Below are 21,637 nucleotides of genomic sequence, written 5' to 3'. Positions count from 1 at the left end.
GGTGACACTAGGATGGTAGGCTGCCTCCCTGGTGCCCAATGTAAGGATGTCACTGAGCGGCTGCAGGGCATTCTCCTGAAGGACGACAATACAGCCAGAATTTGTGGTCCATACCAATGGCAATAATTTAGCTGGGAAGAAGGTTAAGGTACTGAAACTTGAAGTTAGCGAGTTAGAAAAGGGTTTAAAAGAATAGAAGCTCAAAATCGAAGGTGTTTGGTACATTTGCCTTGAGTATTGGAGTTGGGAGGTCATGTGGCTGCTGTACAGGACATTGATTAAGGCACTTTTGGAATGCTACATTCAGTCCTGTCTCCCTGCTATATGAAAAGTGTTGTTAAATTTGAACAGTGCAGTAAAGATTTATAAGCATGTTGCGAGGGTTGGAGGTTTGAGCTATAGGGAGAGGTTGAAAGGCTGGGGCTGTTTTCTCTAGAACATCGGAGGTTAGGGGGTGACTTTACAGGAGTTTAAAATCATGAGGGGACTGGATAGGGTGAATCATCAAAGTCTTTTTCCCAGGGTAGGTACAAGTTTTTCTGCTATAGCGCAGCAGCTGTGTTCCTCTGCAACTTTGCACTATGGAAAACCGCTATAGAAAATCACACTGTAGAAGAGCACTAATAGAAAATTGCTATATCTGTTCAATATAAAGTTCACATAATCCACAATTCATCAATTGCATTATAACCAATTCACGCTGTTGAAACGCATGTAATTGCAGAATGATCATTTGCCTGTGTGTGGCCCATATCCCTCGAGAACTATACCTGCCTAAATATCTTTTAAACATTGTAATTGTACTCACCTCTACCACTTCTCATTCTACACACACCACCTTCTGTGTAAAAGATTGCTCCTCAATTCCCTTTTAAATTTTTCCCCACTTACCTTAAACCTATGGCCTCCAGTTTTGGACTCCCCTATCCTGGGGAAAAGACCTTGGCTATTCACCTTACCTATGCCCCTCATGATTTTATATACCTCTAAGTTCACCCCTCAGCCTCCAACACTCCTGTGAAAAACATACCAGCCTATTTAACCTTTCCATAAAACTCAAACCATCCAGTCCTGGCAACATCTTTGTAAATCACACCCATCTCCTGTGGTTCCACATGTAGACGGCCTCTTGCAGAGTGATCAGGACTGAGAACGGAATACTCAGCGACTACTCATCAATTAAGGAGGATAGGCTTCAAGGAAGAGGCGGTATTGTAGTATTATTAAATGAATAACATGATTAACACATCAGTGAGAGGATCTTAAAGCAAAGAATCAAGATGTAGAATTTGAGTGGAACTAATAAACAATAATGGACAGTAACCATTCATGGGAGTACTATATACACACACTGGTTAAATCCAATGCTGAGGATGAATTCCTGGAGCAATATGTTGCAGAAACAATGCAAGAGGTTGTCTTAGATTTTCTATTATGTAATGAGAAAGATCTTATTAATAACTTTTCTGTAAAAAGTAATAACTAGGAAATAGTTACCTTAATATGGTAGCTTTATATCAAGTTTTAAAGCAATTACATTTCATTTTGAAACTAGGGTCTTAAATCTGAACCAAAGATGAGGGGCAAGTTGGCTATAATAAATCTTTAAGAAATTATGAAACAACAATATACATTTGTCTAGGACACAAAAATACAGCAGGAAAGGAAAACCAACCATTGCTAACACAGGAAATTAAAGTGATTTCTCAGGTTGCCAGAAAAAAAAGTGGCAAGCCTGAGGACTGAGAGTAGCTAAAAGTCCAGCAAAGGATTACCCAGGAACTGATAGAAAGGGAGAAGACAATATTCATGCAAGCAAGGAACATGAAAGTGAACTGTGAAGTCTCTCTGTAGCTCGCTGTCTAATTCAGGCTGAAAGAATATGCACACCAGCTTGTTTCATTCCATTAAAACAGGAAAAAAAAACTAATTATTAGAATCAAATTGTTTTTCACCAATGACAAAAAGTTGACTTGCTAATCGTAACTCTAACTCAAAACTTTACCCTTTTAAAAACAAAATCCTATTCACTTATAAGACCAAGGCAAACAAGCCAAATATTATGGTTGGACAAGTGAAAATAATCTAAATCTGGGAAACAGTTCAACAACACGAGTTTAGACCATTGACTTTGATCAATTATTTTCCTTCAGTTCCTTCTGACCCTGTGCTAATGACAAGAGGTTGTGGGTGCACTGATTCTCAGTCTTTCATTCACTGGTTGAGAATTCACCCTTTCAGGGCCTCTGAATGTGACTTTCCTTCTTCTCCTTTGAATGGGGATTTGCAGTGAGAGAAGCTTTCAGAAGAAAGGTGAAGAAAAGTAGCAAACTACCAGAGATTTTCTTCTACTTATTTGCAGAGAGGGGGTTGGGGGAGGCCGGCAGGCGGGGGAGAAAGCAAGTTATGAATCCTTACTCATCGCAAACTGAATGTTTCTGTATCTACAAGACTGTAGCCAATCAAGAGGTTGTTACTATGCGGAGTTCTACAGAACCCACAATTGCAAAGCCAATCAAAAAAGACTACGCTTGAGCAGAATTCACCCTGTCAATTTGGATTTTTTACTTATAAGTATTTATCAAAAGCCACTAATTCAAATCCAACTTAGTGACAAATTTTCTAGCTTGGACAGGCTCAGATCTGGCGACACCACTGGGTAAATCTCCCTTTTGTAGATGAGTTGTAGATCTGAGAGAAAAATTATGCCCCTTAGGTCCCTTTTAATCATTTTTCGCCACAAAGTCTGCATTTTTATGCTCACTTCCACCTGTCAGGTTAACTCCACAGCTTGTGATAATGTCAAATCCTCTCTCAACTGCACAAAGTTTGATTCAGTCTGCCAACATTACGCAATAATGTGGTCCCAACTTAATCAGTTTCTTTTCGGTGCCTTCATTAACAATTCACCGACATTTATGTTAGTTCCAGGATGGATCTATACTTTGTAAATGTACAATGCCAGTTCAGCAGGCTTGGGCCTGGACACATGCTCAAAGCACTTTGATGAAGACTAATGTTTCTTTTTCCACTATTTCTCTTCACTCCAGCTATTTTCTACATCCTATTTTTAAAAAGAAATCACCATTCAGTTCTATTTTGAGACTATTTCCCCAACTGTCCTTTCAGTCAGTGAGTTTACTGTTGCTAGTTTTTATTAATCCCTGACAGTCTATTATTGGGGTTGTAGGTGGAATTGTAGTTTGGGTAAGCCAATGATAGGATCAATACAGACTGTGGAAGGTGAAGCTGCTAGTAAACCTGATCTTTTATTGAACATGATTCTCTAATTATCTACAGGTCACATAAAATAATTTCCCCTCAGTCACATATTTTTATTACTGATGTAGACTATTGAATTTACATACTGATATTTACCTTATCCACAGAGTCTTCTTGCATATCTATTCTCTGACTGCTGTTTATGAGGAAGTTGTGGTGCCAGTATATATAACCCATTAAAAGAGTCAAGCAGAGTGGCACAGTGCCATCCATTTCTGCTTTAAAATATCGTGACATAAGCTCAAATGTCTTGTCCTCCAATCAGGAGACAATAAAGACAAGGTCAGTGTGGTACTGGTACAGCGAGAGATAGCACAGCCTATTACATGGTGTGTGGTATACATAGGGCAGACAAGGGAGCAGCAGGATAATGCAATGACTGAATAATTAAGTGTCTCTAATATAAGACTTAAGATCATTCATTTCCTCCAAGAACATTATTTTCAAGCAACTCTGCTTGCTTAGAGAATGTGAAAGGGGCGATTTTGAAAGTTTGCATAGTTGAAGACGAACAAGTAGCTATTTTTTTTGTCAACTTCTATTGCGCTGAATGAGCCAAATCTGTGGTCAGTTGGTCCTTAGGGAGGAGAGCAAAGCAGATCAAACTGGTTGGTCAAGTAATTGCAGCATGCTGCTGTGCAGAGGGACCTGGGTGTCCCTGTACATGAATCACAAAGAAGTTGGTTTGCAGGTGCAGCAAGTAATTAAGAAGGCAAATGGAATATTGTCTTTCATTGCTAGAGAGAGAGAGTTTAAAAACAGGGAGGTTATGCTGTAGCTGTATAGGGTGCTGGTGAGTTGAGGTGAGCAGGCTGTTAAGTAGAGCTGAATCCAGGCAAATATCAGCTATGATCTTATTGAATAGCAGGGCAAGCTTGAAGGGCTAGATGTCCTACTCCTGCTCCTAGTTCTTATGTTCTTATGGCTTTATTTCTGCGATCATCCTAGGGAGACTGAAATTTTTATCCAATACTAGCTCTTATACAATGATTACAAAATAATAAGTAATGGAGTTAAAAGTCACACAACACCAGGTTATAGTCCATTAGGTTTATTTGGAAGTACTAGCTTTCGGAACACTGCTCCTTCACCAGGTGGTTGTGGAGTAGAAGGCTCATACAGGGCACCTCACATCTTCAATGCATTATCTGAGACAAGATGGCACCTATTGTTAAAGCTCACTTGAGAATGTAACTTTAAAAAAAATGTCTGAGATTTACATATGAAAGAACTGAAACCAACATGGTCATTCTAAAAGAGGAGAGGCTTAACAAACAATCCAGGTCTTTTTCAAAATATAATTTCAGTTACATCACACAGTAAACTTTGGTGTAAATTCTGTGTCTTATGATCTTATACTCCACAACCACCTGATAAAGGAGCAGCGCTCCAAAAGCTAGTGCTTCCAAATAAACCTGTTGGACTATAACCTAGTGTTGTGTGATTTTTAACTTTGAACAAAAAGATGACGTTCTTGGAGATATAATTAAATCCTTGGTCAAAGAGGTGTTTTTAAAGATGGGTTTTAAATTAGGAGGTGGTGGTGTAGAGGGAGAAATTTGGCAGAAAGTATTCCAATGTATAGCTTCGATGATCATAGTTTTGTAGTTTGATTTCCAGAAGGCATTGGACATGATGCCATATAAAAGATGCTGTGCAAGACAGGACCTCAGGGTAAAACCCAAAAGAACCGCGGATGCTGGAAAACCTCAGCAGGTTTGGCAGCATCCATGGAGAGAAACCACCATTCGTTTAGTGAGAGGTGGAACAGGGGGACAGTAAAATCATGGAGACCACCACAGAATCATCTTTCCCATCTTATCCCATCACTGGTGGGTGTCGTCAACAGCAGGATTAGAATTGGACAAGCTACTTGTCCCAAGGCTAACATAACATGTGAAAACTCCAGTGCCCTATGGCTGACACTGGGTTAATGCCCTGCCCCAAAGAGGTTTCCAACTAAATTGGGGTGGCCAATGCAGGAGTGATGATGGCTTAATAAAGCAAATCAATAGTACCTGCGGGTAGGAAGCAAACCCCAAAGGCAGCCATTTGATTGGCTGTTGCCTATAAATCTTGGAGGGAAGGCCTACTAGCTGTCTGTCTGTGCCAGAAACATGTAGCTCCTCCCAATGTTGGACTGTCAGACAAAGATTAGGGACCTATATCGTGTTAAGATAAAGATAATATCGCCATAGTCCCAGAGGGCCATGGATGCTACTCTCTCGTTGGAGAGAGATGGTTGATGGTGGTTTAACCTGAGGTTGACAAGGAAACTCCTTCATGGCAACCTCAGTTGGTGTGGGAATTGAACTTGTGCTGTTGGCATCACCGAGCCATCTGAGCCAACCAATCCTGTCATGTGGTAGCCCTCCAATTTAAATGATACTAGATTGAAGGATGTAATAGCCCTTTTTAAATAAAGACATTGTATTACGGGGTATAGGTCTCCCAGTAAAAGGTATAGCTTGCCCATTTAAATAAGAACACTGTATTGTAGAGGATCACATTTAAACCTAAGAATAACAAAAGCAATCTAGAGCATAACACCCTAAGTAATTGATAGCATCACAAGGATAAACTCCTCTTTAAGTAAGGACATTCTGCTACAGGATTAACATCCTTATTGGGACATTAACACTGTAGTAGGGAGTATAACTCTCCCAATTAAATATTCATGCTGTTTCATAAGGCATAATTACTCTATTGAAATCATTTCACTATGTCGCAGCATACAACTCCTCTTAAGTGATAATACTGGATTACATGGTATTAACTCATCTATTTACAAAATACTATCACAGGTTTTCTTTAAACCCAACACCATTGCATGGTATAACCACCTATTTAAAAAAAATAACATTGTATGGTAAAACACAATTCCCCTCAATGAATAATAACCTAATTGTATAGGGTTGAAGTTCCTTATTTAAGTAACATCATCAATCATGGTATAACTTCCCTATTTAAATATGGAACATTGGTTTACAGAGTGGAATTTCCCTACTTAAATAGTCACACTGTGAAAGCTGATGCAAATAATATTAATGATCACACAGTGTGATTCTCCCACTTGAATGCAAACATGTGATCAACAATTGTATTTGATAACAGTATAATGCATATGTAAGATGGAAGTTATATTAACAGGTTACAACTCCCCAATTTAAATAATGCTGCATGACTGCGTATAAAGCCCCGTTTGTACAGTAACCACCATTTTATAGATTTTAAGCACTCCAATAAATGATAACTCTATTGCTGCATACAACTTCCCTATAGTATACCTCTACGGTAAAAGAATGAAATCAAAACATAGGTGTCCGTGCTGTACATCTCTATGACTCTACAATTCTAAAACCCCCCCATTTCAACACAAACACTACCACACTGTAAAACTAACAGAATATAAAACTCCCCGATTTAAATTGTACCAATATTTTAGATTTAGATTACTTACAGCGTGGAATCAGGCCCTTCGGCCCAACAAGTCCACGCTGACTCGCCGAAGCGCAACCCACCCAGACCCATTCCCCTACATTTACTCTTTCACCTAACACTACGGACAATTTAGCATGGCTAATTCACCTGACCTGCACATTTTTGGATTGTGGGAGGAAACAAGAGCACCTGAAGACACGGGGAGAATGTGCAAACTCCACACAGAGAGTCGCTTGAGGCGGGAAAATGAACCTGGGTCTCTGGCCCCTGTGAGGCAACAGTGCTAACCACTGCGCCACCGTGCCGCTATTCTGTAGTATAACTCCCATTTATTGAATAGCACTGCAGTACAAAAGTGTATATAAATATTAACTATTACAAGGAGTAAACTTACTTAAACAATGACACTTTATGACAGGAAATAACCTTGCCCAATATTAATAATACATTTATTACAGGGTATAACTATGCATTGTAGCACTCAACTCTGCTATATAAATAATATAATTGTATTACTGGAGTATAAGTCACCGTGTTGGTCTTTAACCCAAAGCAGTAACAGTAAGGAAAATGTATAATTATGTGGAAGTGCTCAAGTAATTGGTGGTGGCTATATTCCCAGGGGATGGGACATGGGAAGTGAGCAACCCTTGCTCTGATTGTACAGGGAACATAGATACTATGAACCAACTCAATATGGCTAATGGATGGATGTGGCAATTTACAGATATTCCTGGCGAGGAGGCAGAAACAGAGAAAGACAGGCAGACACTGACCAAGGGACAGAGAGCGATAGAAAAGTATTTAGATTTCGAACAGGCATCAATTGCGTGCAATTCTGGTCTCCTTCCTATCGGAAAGATGTTGTGAAACTTGAAAGGGTTCAGAAAAGATTTACAAGGATGCTGCCAGGGTTGGAGGATTTGAGCTATAGGGAGAGGCTGAACAGGCTGGGGCTGTTTTCCTTGGAATGTCGGAGGCTGAGGGGTGACCTTATATTATGAGGAGCATGGATAGGATAAATAGACAAAGTCTTTTCCCTGGGGTGGGGGAGTCCAGAACTAAAGGGCATAGGTTTTGGAAATGAGCAGAAAGATATAAAAAAGAGACCTAAGGGGCAAACTAAGGTTTGGAGAGATATGGGCCGGGTGCTGGCAGGTGGGACTAGATTGGGTTGGGATCTCTGGTCGGCCAGGACAGGTTGGGCTGAAGGGTCTGTTTCCGTGCTGTACATCTCTGTGTCTCTATAGTAAGTGAGATCAGTTTTCAAGTTTGAACTGGACCAGAGGGAAGTTGAGAAACAAATTTGTAAGGAGATCTCCGTTATCTGTAAGAGTAATTGGGTGGTTATGGTAGGGGATTTTAATTTTCCAAACATAGACTGGGACTGCCATAGTGTTAAGGGTTTAGATGGAGAGGAATGTACAAGATAAACATCCGATTCAGTATGTGGATGCACATACGAGAGGAGGTGCAAACCTGACCTACTCTTGGGAAATAAGGCAGGGCAGGTGACTGAGGTGTCAGTGGGGGAACATTTTAGGCCAAGCAACCATAATTCTATCAGTTTTAAAATAGCGATGGAAAAGGATAGACCAAATCTAAAAGTTGAAGTTCTAAATCGGACAAAGACCAATTTTGACAGAATTAGGCAAGAACTTTCAAAAGCTGATTGGGGGCAGACGTTCGCAGGTAAAGGGATGGCTGGAAAATGGGAAGTCTTCAGAAATGAGATAACCAGAATCCAGAGAAAGTATATTCCTGTTAGGGTGAAAGGAAATGCTGGTAGATATAGAGAATGCAGGATGACTAAAGAAATTGAGGGTTTGGTTAAGAAAAAGAAGGAAGCATGTGTCAGGTATAGACAGGATAGATCGAGTGAATCCTTAAAGAATATAAAGGTAGTAGGAGTACAATTAAAAGGGAAATCAGGAGGGCAAAAAGGGGACTTGAGATGGCTTTGGCAAATAGAGTTAAGGAGACTCAAAAGGGTTTTTACAAATACATTAAGGACAAAAGGGTAACTAAGGAGAGAATAGAGCCCCTCAAAGATCAGCAAGGCGGCCTTTGTGTGGAGCCACAGGGAATGGGGAGATACTAAATGAGTATTTTGCATCAGTATTTACTGTGGAAAAGGAAATGGAAGATATTGAATGTAGGGAAATAGATGGTGACGTCTTGACAAATGTCCATATTACAGTGTTGGATGTTTTAAACGCATAAAAGTATATAAATCTCAGGATGTAATCGGGTGTACTCTGTGGGAAGCAAGGGAAGTGATTGCTGGGCCTCTTGCTGAGATATTTGTATCATTGATAGTCACAGGTGAGGTGCTGGAAGACTGGAGGTTGGTGCCACTGTTTAAGAAAAGTGGTAAGGACAAGCCAGGGAGCTATAGACCAGTGAGCCTGACGTTGGTGGTGGGCAAGGTGTTGGAGGGAATCCTGAGGGACAGGATGTACATGTATTTGGAAAGGCAAGGACAGATTCAGGATAGTCAACATGGCTTTGTGCGTGGGAAATCATGTCTCACAAACTTGATTGAGTTTTTTTGAAGAAGAAACAAAGAAGATTGATGAGGGCAGAGCAGTAGATGTGATCTATATGGACTTCAGTAAGGCGTTCAACAAGGTTCCCCGGGGACACTGATTAGCAAGGTTAGATCTCATGGAATACAGGGACAACTAACCATTTGGATACATAACTGGCTCAAAGGTAGAAGACAGAGAGTGGTGGTGGAGGAAGATTGTTTTTCAGACTGAAGGCCTGTGACCAATGGAGTGCCATAAGGATCGGTGCTGTGTCCACTACTTTTCATCATTTATATAAATGATTTGGATGTGAACATAAGAGGTATAGTTAGTAAGTTTGCAGTTAACACCAAAATTAGAGGTGTAATGGACTGTAAGGAAGGTTACCTCAGATTTAACAGGATCTTGATCAGATGGGCCAATGGGCTGAGAAGTGACAGATGGAGTTTAATTCAGATAAATGAGAGGTGCTGCATTTTGGGAAAGCAAATCTTAGCAGGACTTATACACTTAATGGTAAGGTCCTCAGGAGTGTTGCTGAACAAAGAGACCTTGGAGTGCAGGTTCATAGTTCCTTGAAAGTGGAGTTGCAGGTAGATAGCACAGTGAAGGCGTTTGGTATGCTTTCCTTTATTGTTCAGTGTATTGAGTACAGGGGTTGGGAGGTCATGTTGCGGCTGTACAGGACATTGGTTAGGCCACTGTTGGAATATTGCGTACAATTCAGGTCTCCTTCCTACTGGAAAGATGTTGTGGAACTTGAAAGTGTTCAGAAAGGATTTACAAGGAGGTTGCCAGGGTTGGAGGATTTGAGCTACAGGGAAAGTTTGAAAAGGCTGTGGCTGTGGCTGTTTTCCCTGGAGCATCGGAGGCCGAGGGGTGACCTGATAAGGGTTTATAAAATCATGAGGGGCATGGATGGGAGAAACAGACAAAGTCTTTTCCCTGGGGTCGGGGAGTCCAGAACTAGAGGGCATAGGTTTAGGGTGAGAGGGGAAAGATATAAAAGAGACCTAAGGGGCAAATTTTTCACACAAAGAGTGGTGTGTGTATGGAATGAGCTGCCAGAGGAAGTGGTGGAGGCTGGTACAATTGCAACATTTAAAAGGCATTTGGATGGGTATATGATAGGAAGGCTTTGGAGGGCCGGGTGCTGGCAAGTGGGACTAGATTGGGTTGGGATATCTGGTTGGCATGGACGGGTTGGACCTAAGGGTCTGTTTCCGTGCTGTACATCTCTATGACTCTATAATAGTTCTCAAAGTGAATTGTGAAGAGGATGTAAGAAGCCCCAGATTGAGTTACACCTGGAAACTAATTCAGGGTTTCGGGATGGTTTGTATATCGAATCATGGATACCCGAGAGTGAGTTACAAACTAGAATCTAATTGAGGGATCGATGTTGTTTATACATAGAACAGCACAAATTCAAGTGTGAGGTACGGCCAGGAATCTCAGTGACGGATTTGAGGTCATTTATGTAGAATCACAGATACCTGGGAGAGAGTTTCATATTGGAATCTTATCAAGGTATTTGGGGTGGTCTATATTTAGAATACCAGGTAACTCGCTCAGGAGCGAGTTACAGACTGGGATGTAATGGAAGAGTTTCTGGGTGGTTTATATATATACTTTTAAGATTTTGTATTTTTGTCACGACTCAATGGAAATCAAATCCCACTATTCCTAGTATTATCACAAAAGCTAAAGATTTTAAAATGAGTACACATGTTTCCCAATTTGATTTCCAGGAAAATTCTCCTTTTGAACCATCCTTCAGCCCTACAAACCTCTCTGATATATGCACTGGTTTTAATTCTGGCCTTTCACCTATCCCAGTTTTAGTCATTTTACCATTAGTGGTCACGGCTACAGCTGCTCAAGCCCTAAGCTTCAGAATTCTCTCCCTCAACCTTTTCAGTTCTCTCTTCCCCAACATCTTGGAACATGGCTCAGCATCAGATTTTGCACAATGACACTGATCCAACAGAGTCCTCAATTTTCCTAAACAAAATCATAAATTGCTGGAAAAGCTCAGCAGGTGTGGCAGCTTCCGTGGAGAGAAATCAGAATTAGTATCTTGAGGTCACTTGGCCTGAAACATTAACTCTGATTTCCAGACCTGCTGGGCTTTTCCAGCAATTTCTACTTGTGTTTTTATTTCCTCAATCTTCCTGTCTAATAAACTCAGATTAACAGAATATACTGACCAGCTTTTTTTAAGAAGAACAAACTATTTATTACAAATAAAGCTGTTCTAACCACAGACAAAAATAAAAATGCATTATCAATTTAACAGCTTAAACATCTGCGCACACACATGCTGACCAAGACAAACCATCAATAAAAAGATGTTATGGATGCATGAAAAACCTATCAGGGGAACACAGTTCAATAGCACCCGTTGACAGGATTCAATGAGATATCCTTTTGCATTTTCCAAGCAGAACTGATCTGCTCCATTTCAAGTTTTATCAATTCTTCACCAATGATACAGGCTAGTTGGCACACTAATTATTTAGTGTCTTCAGTCACTGGGTTACAGACAGCATCTGGTAAATGTGAATAGGAATCTTGCAACTCTTCTGTTGCTTCTCTGCAAAGAGAGAGAGAGAGAGAGAGAATGTTGTCTTTTTGAAGTCTTTCTGTTGCTATTTTGTTCACATACTGGCTCTGGCCAGTTTATCAGAGTTGTTCTCATGCTGTGCACTCCTCACCCACACAACTGAAAAACCAAATCAACATACGGTCTCTGGGCAAAACTGCCCTAATCACACACCCTTAGTGCCAATGAAGCCAACAATCCATCTTGCTTCCTGAACAAGTGTAAATAAATTCGGCATGTGACTTGTTTTAAAACTACAACATCTCTTTCGCAGTTTCCTTTGTTTAAAGGAATGTCCTTCTTCCCATTTTGGTCCAAAATCCAAAAAGAACAATAAAGATGATGCAACTTTTACAGATTCCTGTGGACATTTACTACATTAATGCCACATGATACAATTTGATATCGCTTTTCATATATGAGAATTAACCCCGGTAACGCAGTGCGTCAGTTTCTTAAATAAAAACCCTAAGTGCTCATCAAACCTGGAGACCTTCGGAGCAGTACATCTCCAGTCTCACAACAGCTCAAATCTGAGTTCAGTGCAACCGAGTGGAACAGCCTAGCATTTATTACCTTCACTAAGTGAGCCATTAAAAGGCAGATCTTTTGAAAAATAAATTCCCAAAATAATTCACCTCAGACTCTGAGTCAGAATCACAAACACATTAGCCCAAGGGAGGTATAGAGTTTACCATTTGAGATGTTACCGTTACAGTGTACAGTACGAATCGATTCTCATGGCTGAATTCTATCCTTCAAAAAAAAAAGATCAATAGGCAGTTTTGCTCTGCCCGTCCAGGAGCAGCAGGTACAAACACAGTCCATATTCCACTCGTAACCAAATCAACAGGAAGCTAAGCAAAGCAACAAAATAATATACTACATTTGCTCAGTGGGGTCACGGGAATTAATATAGATTAATTCAGGAAGGACAGCATCTAGGTCTGGACTGAGAAGGAACATAGACACGTGCCAGGCAATAACCATCTCCAACAACAGAAAAATCTAACTATCATCCTCTTGACATTCAATGGAATTATCTTCACTGAATTTCCCCACTAACAACTTAGGGGCTACAAACCAGACATACAAATACCGTGATGCAAGAGCAGATCAGTGGCGAGGAATCCTGTAGCAAGTAACAACTCCCAACTCCTCAAAGCTTGTCCACCATCACCCCCCCCCAAAAAAAGGCCAGTGTCTGTGTTGGATGTGTTCCACTTGTCTGGATGAGTGCAGCTTCAGGAACACTCAGGAGCATGATGCAGTCCAGCACAAAATAGCCCACCTGATTGGCACTCCATCCACCATCTTCAACATTTACTCCCTTCATCACCAACATACAGCAGCAGCAGGTAAAACCATCTGCAAGGTGCACTGCAGCCATTCATCAAGACATCTTTGGCCAACACCTTCCAATCCTATGAAGGCAAGGACAGCAACTGCATGGGAACACCACCTCCTACAAGTTCTCCTCCAAGCCACTCTCCATTGTGACTTGGAAATATATTGGAATTCCTTCACTGTCACTGGGTCAACATCTTGGAATTCTCTCCCTATTGGCATTGTGGGGGTTCCTCCACCCAAAGGACTGCAGCTCACCACTATCTTCTCTACGTCAATTCAGAATGGGTAATGTTGATGCAATGGTCAAGTATATCTCTATGTCCCCAGGAGGCTAAGGAAATTTGGCATGTCGATAAAGACTCTTACCAATTTTTTATAGATGCACCATAGAAAGCATTCTATCCAGATGCATCATGGCTTGGTATGTCAACTGCTCTGTTCAGGATTGCAAGAAACTAGAGAGTTGTATACACCCAGACCATTACGCAAGCCAACCTCTCATCCTGACTCCAGCTCTACTTGCCACTGCCTCAGGAAGGCAGCCAACATAATCAAAGACCCCTCCCAACCCGGTTATAATCTATTCTAAAGTCTTCCGTCAGGCTTACTTACACACACACACGGACAGTTTCTTCTCTGCTGTTTTGAGACTTCTGAATTAATTCCTCAATTTTTAAAAATTTCATGTTCATATTGCTCTTTGTGTACCTTCTCTGTGGCTTAACATTGTATTCTTTGCTCCGTTCTATTGCTCTAATGCACAGTGTATAGTCTGATCTGTGTGCATTGCATGCAAAACAAAACTTTTCACTGTACCTAGGTACATATGATAATAATAAAGCAAATCAAATGTAGCCACACCAACATCTCACGAACAAAATGAAAAATGCAAAGACAGTCAGTCAGAACCACAGCACTGCAATTTCATCTTATCCCTCTTTTGGATCAGAGAGCAACAAAACAACTTATACTTAAATTGCACCTTAATAACTCATAAAACACACCTTTGGACTTCATTGCTATAATTATCGAAAATAATTCACAATTGAACCCAGTAAGACAACAAAAGGTCCAACAATCAAAAACATCTATAAAGGAGTAGGTTATAAGAAACATTTTATAACGTTAGAGAGGTTTACAAAGAGAATTCCAGAGCTGGAGACCTCAGCACTGAAGATGCTGCCTACAGAACTGCCGGCAAAGTGTTGACATCTTTCCTTCAATAAGGTAACCAACACAGTGTGGAGTAATCCAGATACACTCTTAACAGCCCCTATCTAACTGAAACACAATCTCCAGACTACCACTGCATTCAATCCCCCTTGCTCTAAATGATAACCAGGAAAGTTAGTAGAATGTTATCTCCTCGGTTCATGCACCAGCACACCCAGATCCCTATACATCTCAGAACTCTGTAACCCCTCACTATTTAGATATATGCTTCTTTTTGTGTTTAAAAGCTCTTCCTGCCAAAATGGATGGATTCATTTTTTCACATTATACTCATTTGCTATGTCTTTGCCCACTCACTTATGTATGCATATATTTACATACGTATACACATATGCAATATATGTTATACAAGACACACTTACCCTACTCTCCCATTATTAGTTATTATCTTTCTGATAAACTCTCTTTATTTCTTGTGTCCCACCCCAGCATGTGAGGGGCTCTGTACTCCACTCGCAGAAGTGACTTCAAGCTTTGATCACTTTAATTTCTATCAAACTGTTCTTGATTTCCTGAGCTTAGGTCATTCCACTTTGTGCCAATACCATTGTTAGCAAACAGAGTCATCCCTCCACCTTCTCCTGGTTTCCTATCATTCCTGGTGTCCTGTACCGGGGCAAGTGTGATGACTGCAGATGCTGTAGAGCAGAGTTGAAGAGTGTGGCGCTGGGAAGGCACAGCCAGTCAGGCAGCATTCGAGGAGCAGGAGAGTCGGCGTTTTGAGCATAAGCTCTTCATCAGGAAAATAGCCCTCAAATTCAAGTCTCAATCCATATCATTCTGCAGCCTTGTACTACACTATAATGGCTTCCAAATGTACTTATTCATTTCTTCTTGCACTGTCAATTGATCAATTTTGCTATGGATAGTTTTAATTGAAGAAGGAAGTTAGACTATGCGAGCAAGCTAGCTAGAAATGTTTAAAAAAAAGCAGACAGCAAGAGTTTCCACATGTGAAGTTTAAAAAGGAAAACGAGTAAAGTGAGAGCATTGATCACAGTGAAAGGGAGAATCAATAGCAGACAATCAGGAAATGGCAGATGAACAAATGCTTTGATTCCATCTTCATGATACAGCATACAAAAACATCATGGTAATGGCTGTAAATGAGCAAGTGGAAGGAAGATTCTTTGGATTTTGGAATGATTCCTGTCGATTGGAAGGTAACAAATGTCAGTCTACTATTTAAGAAAGGAGTGCGAGAAATTTGGGAATTGCAAACCTTGCTAGTTTTTAGGGAAAATTCTAGAATCTAAAGATGGGATGAGTAGACACCTGACTAATACTAATATAATTGACAAATCCAGGCTGACTATGCCCAATTGGAAATTGTGCTTAACAGAGCAGTTGGAGCTGTTCGAAGATGTTACTGACTAAATTGATAAATGAGAGCCAATGCATGAATCATACTTAGATTTTCGAGGGCTTTTGATAAAGTTCCACACAGGAGGCTGGTTGGAAAATCTAAAGCACATAGGATAGGAGGTAAAGTTCTGGCATGGATTAATTGGCTAACAAACAGGAAACAGAAGGAATAAATGGGTCATTCTCCTGTTGGCAGATTGTGAATAGTGAGGCAAACAAAAGCAGAAATTGCTGGAGAAACTCAGCAGGTCTGGCAGCATCTGTGGAAAGAGAAACAGAGTTAATGTTTCGAGTTTAGTATCACGGATTAGGATTTGGGAAACAAATTTCAAAGTTGCTAAAGACACAGAGCTAAGTGGGAATGTGTTGTGAGGAAGATGCAAATTTCAGTAGAATTTGGACAGATTTAGCAGACAGGGAAGAACATGGCAGATAGAATAAAATATAGAAAAATGTCATATTTTGCTCTTTGGTAGGAGGGACAGATGTGCAGAATATTTCTAAATTGATAAGATGTTATGAGGCCTTGGAATCTTTGCTCATAAAAGTCTCTGAAGGTCAATATGCAGGTACAGGAAGGTATTAGGATGTACTATTTAAAATAAAGGGGATATCACTTAGAAATGAGGTGAGGAGAAATGTTTTTACTCAGAGGATTGTGAATCTTGGAAATTCACTATGACAAAGAGCTGTGGAAGCTCAGTCTTTGAATGTGTTTAAGATAGAAATTGTACAATTTCTGATAACCAATGATATACAGGGTTGTTGGGATAGGGTGAGTAAAGAACAGTGAAGTGTTCAATCAGCCATGACTGTATTGAAATGGCAGGGCAGCCTCGATGGGCTGAATGGCCTACTCCCGTTCCTTGCAACTTGGTGAAATTATAATCACTAGGGAAGTGGTACCGAGGGAACTGATAGAGCTGCAAGCAGATATCCCCAGATCCTGATAAATTTAATCCAAGGGTTTTAAAAGAGGTAGGTAGTAGATAGTGGGATAGTAGATATGTTAATGTTAATTTTCCAAACTTCTCCAGATTCTGGGAAGGTTCCATCAGAATGTAAAGTAAGAAACAAAGCCCATTTCTTCAAATTGGTTGGCTTGAAGTCTGTCGTGGCAAAGGTGTTAGAATCATAAAAGAGGTTGTAAACAAACATTTAAAAAAAACAAGGGTCATTAGGAAGTGTAAGCATGGTTTTGTGAAGGGAAATTGGAATTTTTGCAATGAGTAACATGTGTGAACAAATGGGAACCTGTTGCTGTACAGTACATGTATTTCCAGAAGTGTTTGACAAGGTGCAACATAAAACCTCTTGCACAAAGTGGGGAGTTACATAGAGTCATAGAGGTATACAGTATGGAAACAGACTCTTCAGCCCAATTCATCCATACAGATCAGGTTTCTTAAACTGAACTAGATATATTAGCATAGACAAAGGATTGTTTTCTGCTAGTCAGCAAGAGTATGCAGAATGAGTCCTCCTCTGATTGGTAGGATGTGAGCAGTGGAGTGCCACAGAGGTCTGAGCTGGGGTCTCTGTTGCTAAGTCATTGTTGTAAATTGTAACAAGCTAAGGCATGGTTGCTAAATTTGCAGGCAACCAGCAAGATAGAAAGTACGTTATGCGAACAGGACATAAAGGAATTTGTCGAGGAACATAGTGAGTAGGCAAACAATTTGGCGGATGTAGTATACATTGAGAAATCGCTCTCATGTCTGTTCTGAATGGACGAGCTCTCATTTTAAACAGTGCCCCTTAGTTCCGATAGATCCACCTTATGGATTCCACATCCACCTTGTGACAGCCGTTCAGGACCTTGTACATGCCTCATCAACGCTCTGCATAACTGAAGTGTAACATCTTTCTTTTATATTCAACTCCCCTCATAGCAAAGGATAGCGTTCCATTTGCCATCTTACTAACTTGCTAACACGTTTCGATACTCGTGCACAAGAGCTAGATCCCTCTGCACCTCAAAATTCTCCGTTGTTCCATAGAATCATTAAAAAAAAGTCATAGCACAACAGGAAGCCCATTCAGCCCATTATGTCTGTGCCAGCTGAATAAACTAGCTAACCATTCTAATCCCACATGCTAGCATCTGACCTGTAGCCTTGTTGGTTATAGCACAGCAGGTACAGCTCCAGCTGCCTTTTAAATGTGCTGGGGGCTTCTGCCTCAAACAAACAATCAACAGAGCAGTGAATTCCACCTGGTGGGAAAATGTTTTTCCCCATGTCCTCATTGTGAATCACCTTAAATCTGTTCCCGAGAGAACGTGAGGGCTGCAGATGCTGGAGATCAGAGTCGAAGAGTGTGGTGCTGGAGAAGCACAGCCGGTCAGGCAGCATCCAAGGAGCTAGAGAATCGACGTTTCAAGCATGTTCAATCCTGATGAGGAGGTTTTCCTCGAAACCACCTGATGAAGGAGCGGCGCTCCGAAACTAGTGTGCTTCCAATTAAACCTGTTGGACAACCTGGTGTTGTGTGATTTTTTAACTTTGTACACCCCAGTCCAACACTGGCATCTCCAAATCATGACTTCCTAACTTCCTATCTTCTATAATTCCAGCATCATATCCCTGCTATTTTATGCAACATCTCATGCAATGAAGAGATGTTTTGGAGTCAGTACAGAACATGGTGATTAGATTGATACCTAGAATGAATGGAATATCTTACAATGATAGGTTGGACAGACTGAGCTGACTTCCACTGGAGTTTGGAAGAGTGAGAGGTGACTAAATTGAAACGTAAAACATCCTGAGTGGACTCATCAAGGTAAGCAGTTAAAGGATGCTTCCTCTTGTGAAGGTGCTCAGATCTAAGGAGCATTGTTACAAGACAGAAATGAGGGGAAATTCTCTCAAAGAGCTGAGACATTTCGGCACCCTATGCCTCGGAAGGGTCAGTTATCGGAGACAGATGGGAATGTGGAATTTGAAACAAAAACATGATCCCAATGAGTGGTGGAGCTCCTTTTTAAAAAGAAAATGTTGGGAACATAGATTGGACAAGGTATGGTAGATCTTTCCATTACTGGTTCTCTCCGTACCCAGTCCAGAATCATTCCTGGAACTACGTCCTTTCGGAGCTAAGGCAGCAGTGTTGCTACTGAGCCACTCTTAGTAATAACTCCACACAGAGTACATTCCATGTCCTTGCTATCCTCTGTGCTTCCACCAACTGGTGTTCGCTATGGAGGGAGTATTGGGTCATCAGTTCAGTGGTGAGGGGTTGAGGTGGCAATCGGGAGGTTTTCTTGCCCACAGATGCTGCCAGACCCACTGAGCCTTTCCAGCAGCATCTGTTTTTGTTTCCGATTTACAGCATCTGCAGTTCTTTTGGTTTCGTTCCCCACGTTTGACGTGATACCGGGGGGGACCCGACGGGTTTTGGAGTTACGGTTGGTGATTCCCTGGCATCTCCCTCCTGACTGCGCCCCCAGCTTTAGCGAGTCTGTCCTACAGGTGAATGCTGCTTTAATTCTGCACCCAGAGCAAAAGCAAACATTAAAAAGCATCATTTCCAAACCTTCCCCATTTTGAACAACAGCCAATGGCCCTAGAGTCCAGCTGCCTATCAACCAACCTTCTGTCCACACTGCAATATTTCCTCAGCTCAGTGAGCAGAAAGTGGACGGACCATTGCTAGCTGTCCACTTTAATCCCACTCACTTCCTTCAGTATTTGACCACAGCCCTAAGTTCCTTTTAATGATTAGAGTAGAGTAATCTCTCACAGTGCTTCCCTCGATTGAGGTGATTGTGAGCGGCATGCGAGAGTGCTGCCTTAAAGCTTGCCAAGAAAAGAATTCAGGGAACAATGCAGCTGTTAGTGAGGGACTGGATTGAAATGCGTAACAGATCCCATTATTTGCAAAGTAGCACATTAATGCTGACCCTGATGGTGTTCAGTCATCTGTTCAGAAAAGCTAAACAAATAAAGCTGAGAATCACCAATCCAGGGCTCTATGGTCGAGGTGGAAGCAGTATCTCAGCTGTCAAGTCACAGATGTAGTGATAGTGGAGTTGCTGATGGCCTCAGGCTGATTACCTCCCAATTACGTGCTCCCAGTGAGGGAGATTAATACTAGATTTGGCTGCAGCTTAAATTCAGCTCAGCCTCCTGTGAGGCCAGTCCTCTCTTTAGCTCCCGAGCCCTCCTGCCTTTAAGAGCCCCCTGTGAAATAGGTAAACACTCACTCAGTAAAAAAATCGCCATTCTGTTACCAAATCTCAAGTACAACTGATAGCAGGCAAGAGAAACAGACAATGTCACACAATAGGGGAAGTTTTCTGAGATTGACATTCTGGCTCCTTGTGTAATGCTAAGAAAGTGTATTGACCCCATGCTATGCTGTAAATGTTTGTAGGCACTATTTTTTGTACTTAACCCTGTTCTATCCCGATCCTTGTGTGACCGCTTGATGGGGGACAGTGCAGAGGAAGATTTACACTAAGTCAGAAGTGGGGATATTCGTTGATGATTGCCCAATGTGTTTAGCACCATTCTTGACTCCTCAGATACTGAAGCAGTCCATGGGTTTGGAGGGATATGGACCAGGAGCAGGCAGATGGGACTAGTTTATTTTTGGGGTTATGTTTGGCATGCAACAGTTGGACCGAGGGGTCTGTTTTTGTGCTGCGTGACTCTGTGACTCCATGTGCAAATGCAACAAGATCTGAACAATAAAAAGGCTTGGGCTAACAAATGGCTAGTAACATTCTCACCACACAAATGCCAGGCTATGACTATCTCCAAGAAGAGATAATCTAACCACTGCCCCATGACATTCAATGGTGTTACCATCACTGAACCCCCACCACTACCAACATCCTGAGGGTCACCATTGACAAGAAACTCAACTGGATCAGCCAAATAAATACTGGAGCTGCGGAAGGTGGTCAGAGGCTAGGAATCCTGTGACAAATAACTCACCTCCTGACTCCCTGAAGCCATCCAAATATCTACAAGGCACAAGTCAAGAGTGTGACGGAATACTCCCCATTTGCTTGGATGAGTGTAGCTCCAACAGCATTCAAGAAGCTTGACACCATCCGGAACAAAGCAGCCCGCTTAATTGGCACCACACCCACTAACATCCACTCCCGCTATCGATGCTCGGTCGTAGCAGCGTGTATGATCAACAAGATGCACTGCAGAAATTCATCAAAGATCTTTGCGCAGCATCTTCCAAGCCCACAACCACCTCCATTCCTGAAGAAGGGCTAATGCCCGAAACGTCGATTCTCCTGTTCCCTAGATGCTGCCGGACCTGCTGCGCTTTTCCGGCAACACATTTCCATCTCTGATCTCCAGCATCCGCAGACCTCACTTTCTCCTCCATTTAGAGGAACAATGGCAGTAGATACATAGGAACACCACCAACTTAAAGTTTCCCTCTAAGCTACTCACTATTGTGATTTGGAAACATATCACCATTCCTTCACTGTCGCTGGGTCAGAGCCCTGGAATTCCCTCCCTAAGGATATTGGGGGTCAAAGTACAGTAAGTTTTCAAATACAGTGGTTCAAGAAAGCAGCTCACCACCACCTTCTCATGGGAAGAATGAAGGACAAAATGATGGCCAGCCAACATCCCGGGAGTGAATTAAAAACCCTATAATATACATTCCTGGGGAATATCAGTAATGAGAAGATGGACAAGTCAGCTTTTTGAGAACTTGGCTGAACCTTCCAGCTCAGCAAGGAAACTTGCATCCAGAACCTCAACCTGAGCTACTAATCTTCACCAAACTCGCTAACTTGGCCAAAGTTTAAACTGAAACTGTAAACCCATATGTTGTAAAATCTGCTACAAATGGA

General features: G+C 41.4%; 1 protein-coding gene across 1 annotated transcript in view; it reads right to left on the bottom strand.

Moving 5' to 3' along the window:
- LOC122559273 (SLIT-ROBO Rho GTPase-activating protein 3) overlaps positions 1–21,637 on the bottom strand; it is a 156,723-nt gene that overhangs the window by 41,239 nt on the left and 93,847 nt on the right. The gene's annotated exons all lie outside the window — the stretch shown is intronic.

This window comes from Chiloscyllium plagiosum, unplaced genomic scaffold (genome assembly GCF_037043375.1).
Source record: "Chiloscyllium plagiosum isolate Xiang-an unplaced genomic scaffold, Cpla_swu_hap1 HiC_scaffold_14, whole genome shotgun sequence".
Classification (NCBI taxonomy): Eukaryota; Metazoa; Chordata; class Chondrichthyes; order Orectolobiformes; family Hemiscylliidae; genus Chiloscyllium; species Chiloscyllium plagiosum.
This window is presented reverse-complemented; position numbering and strand designations above follow the sequence as displayed.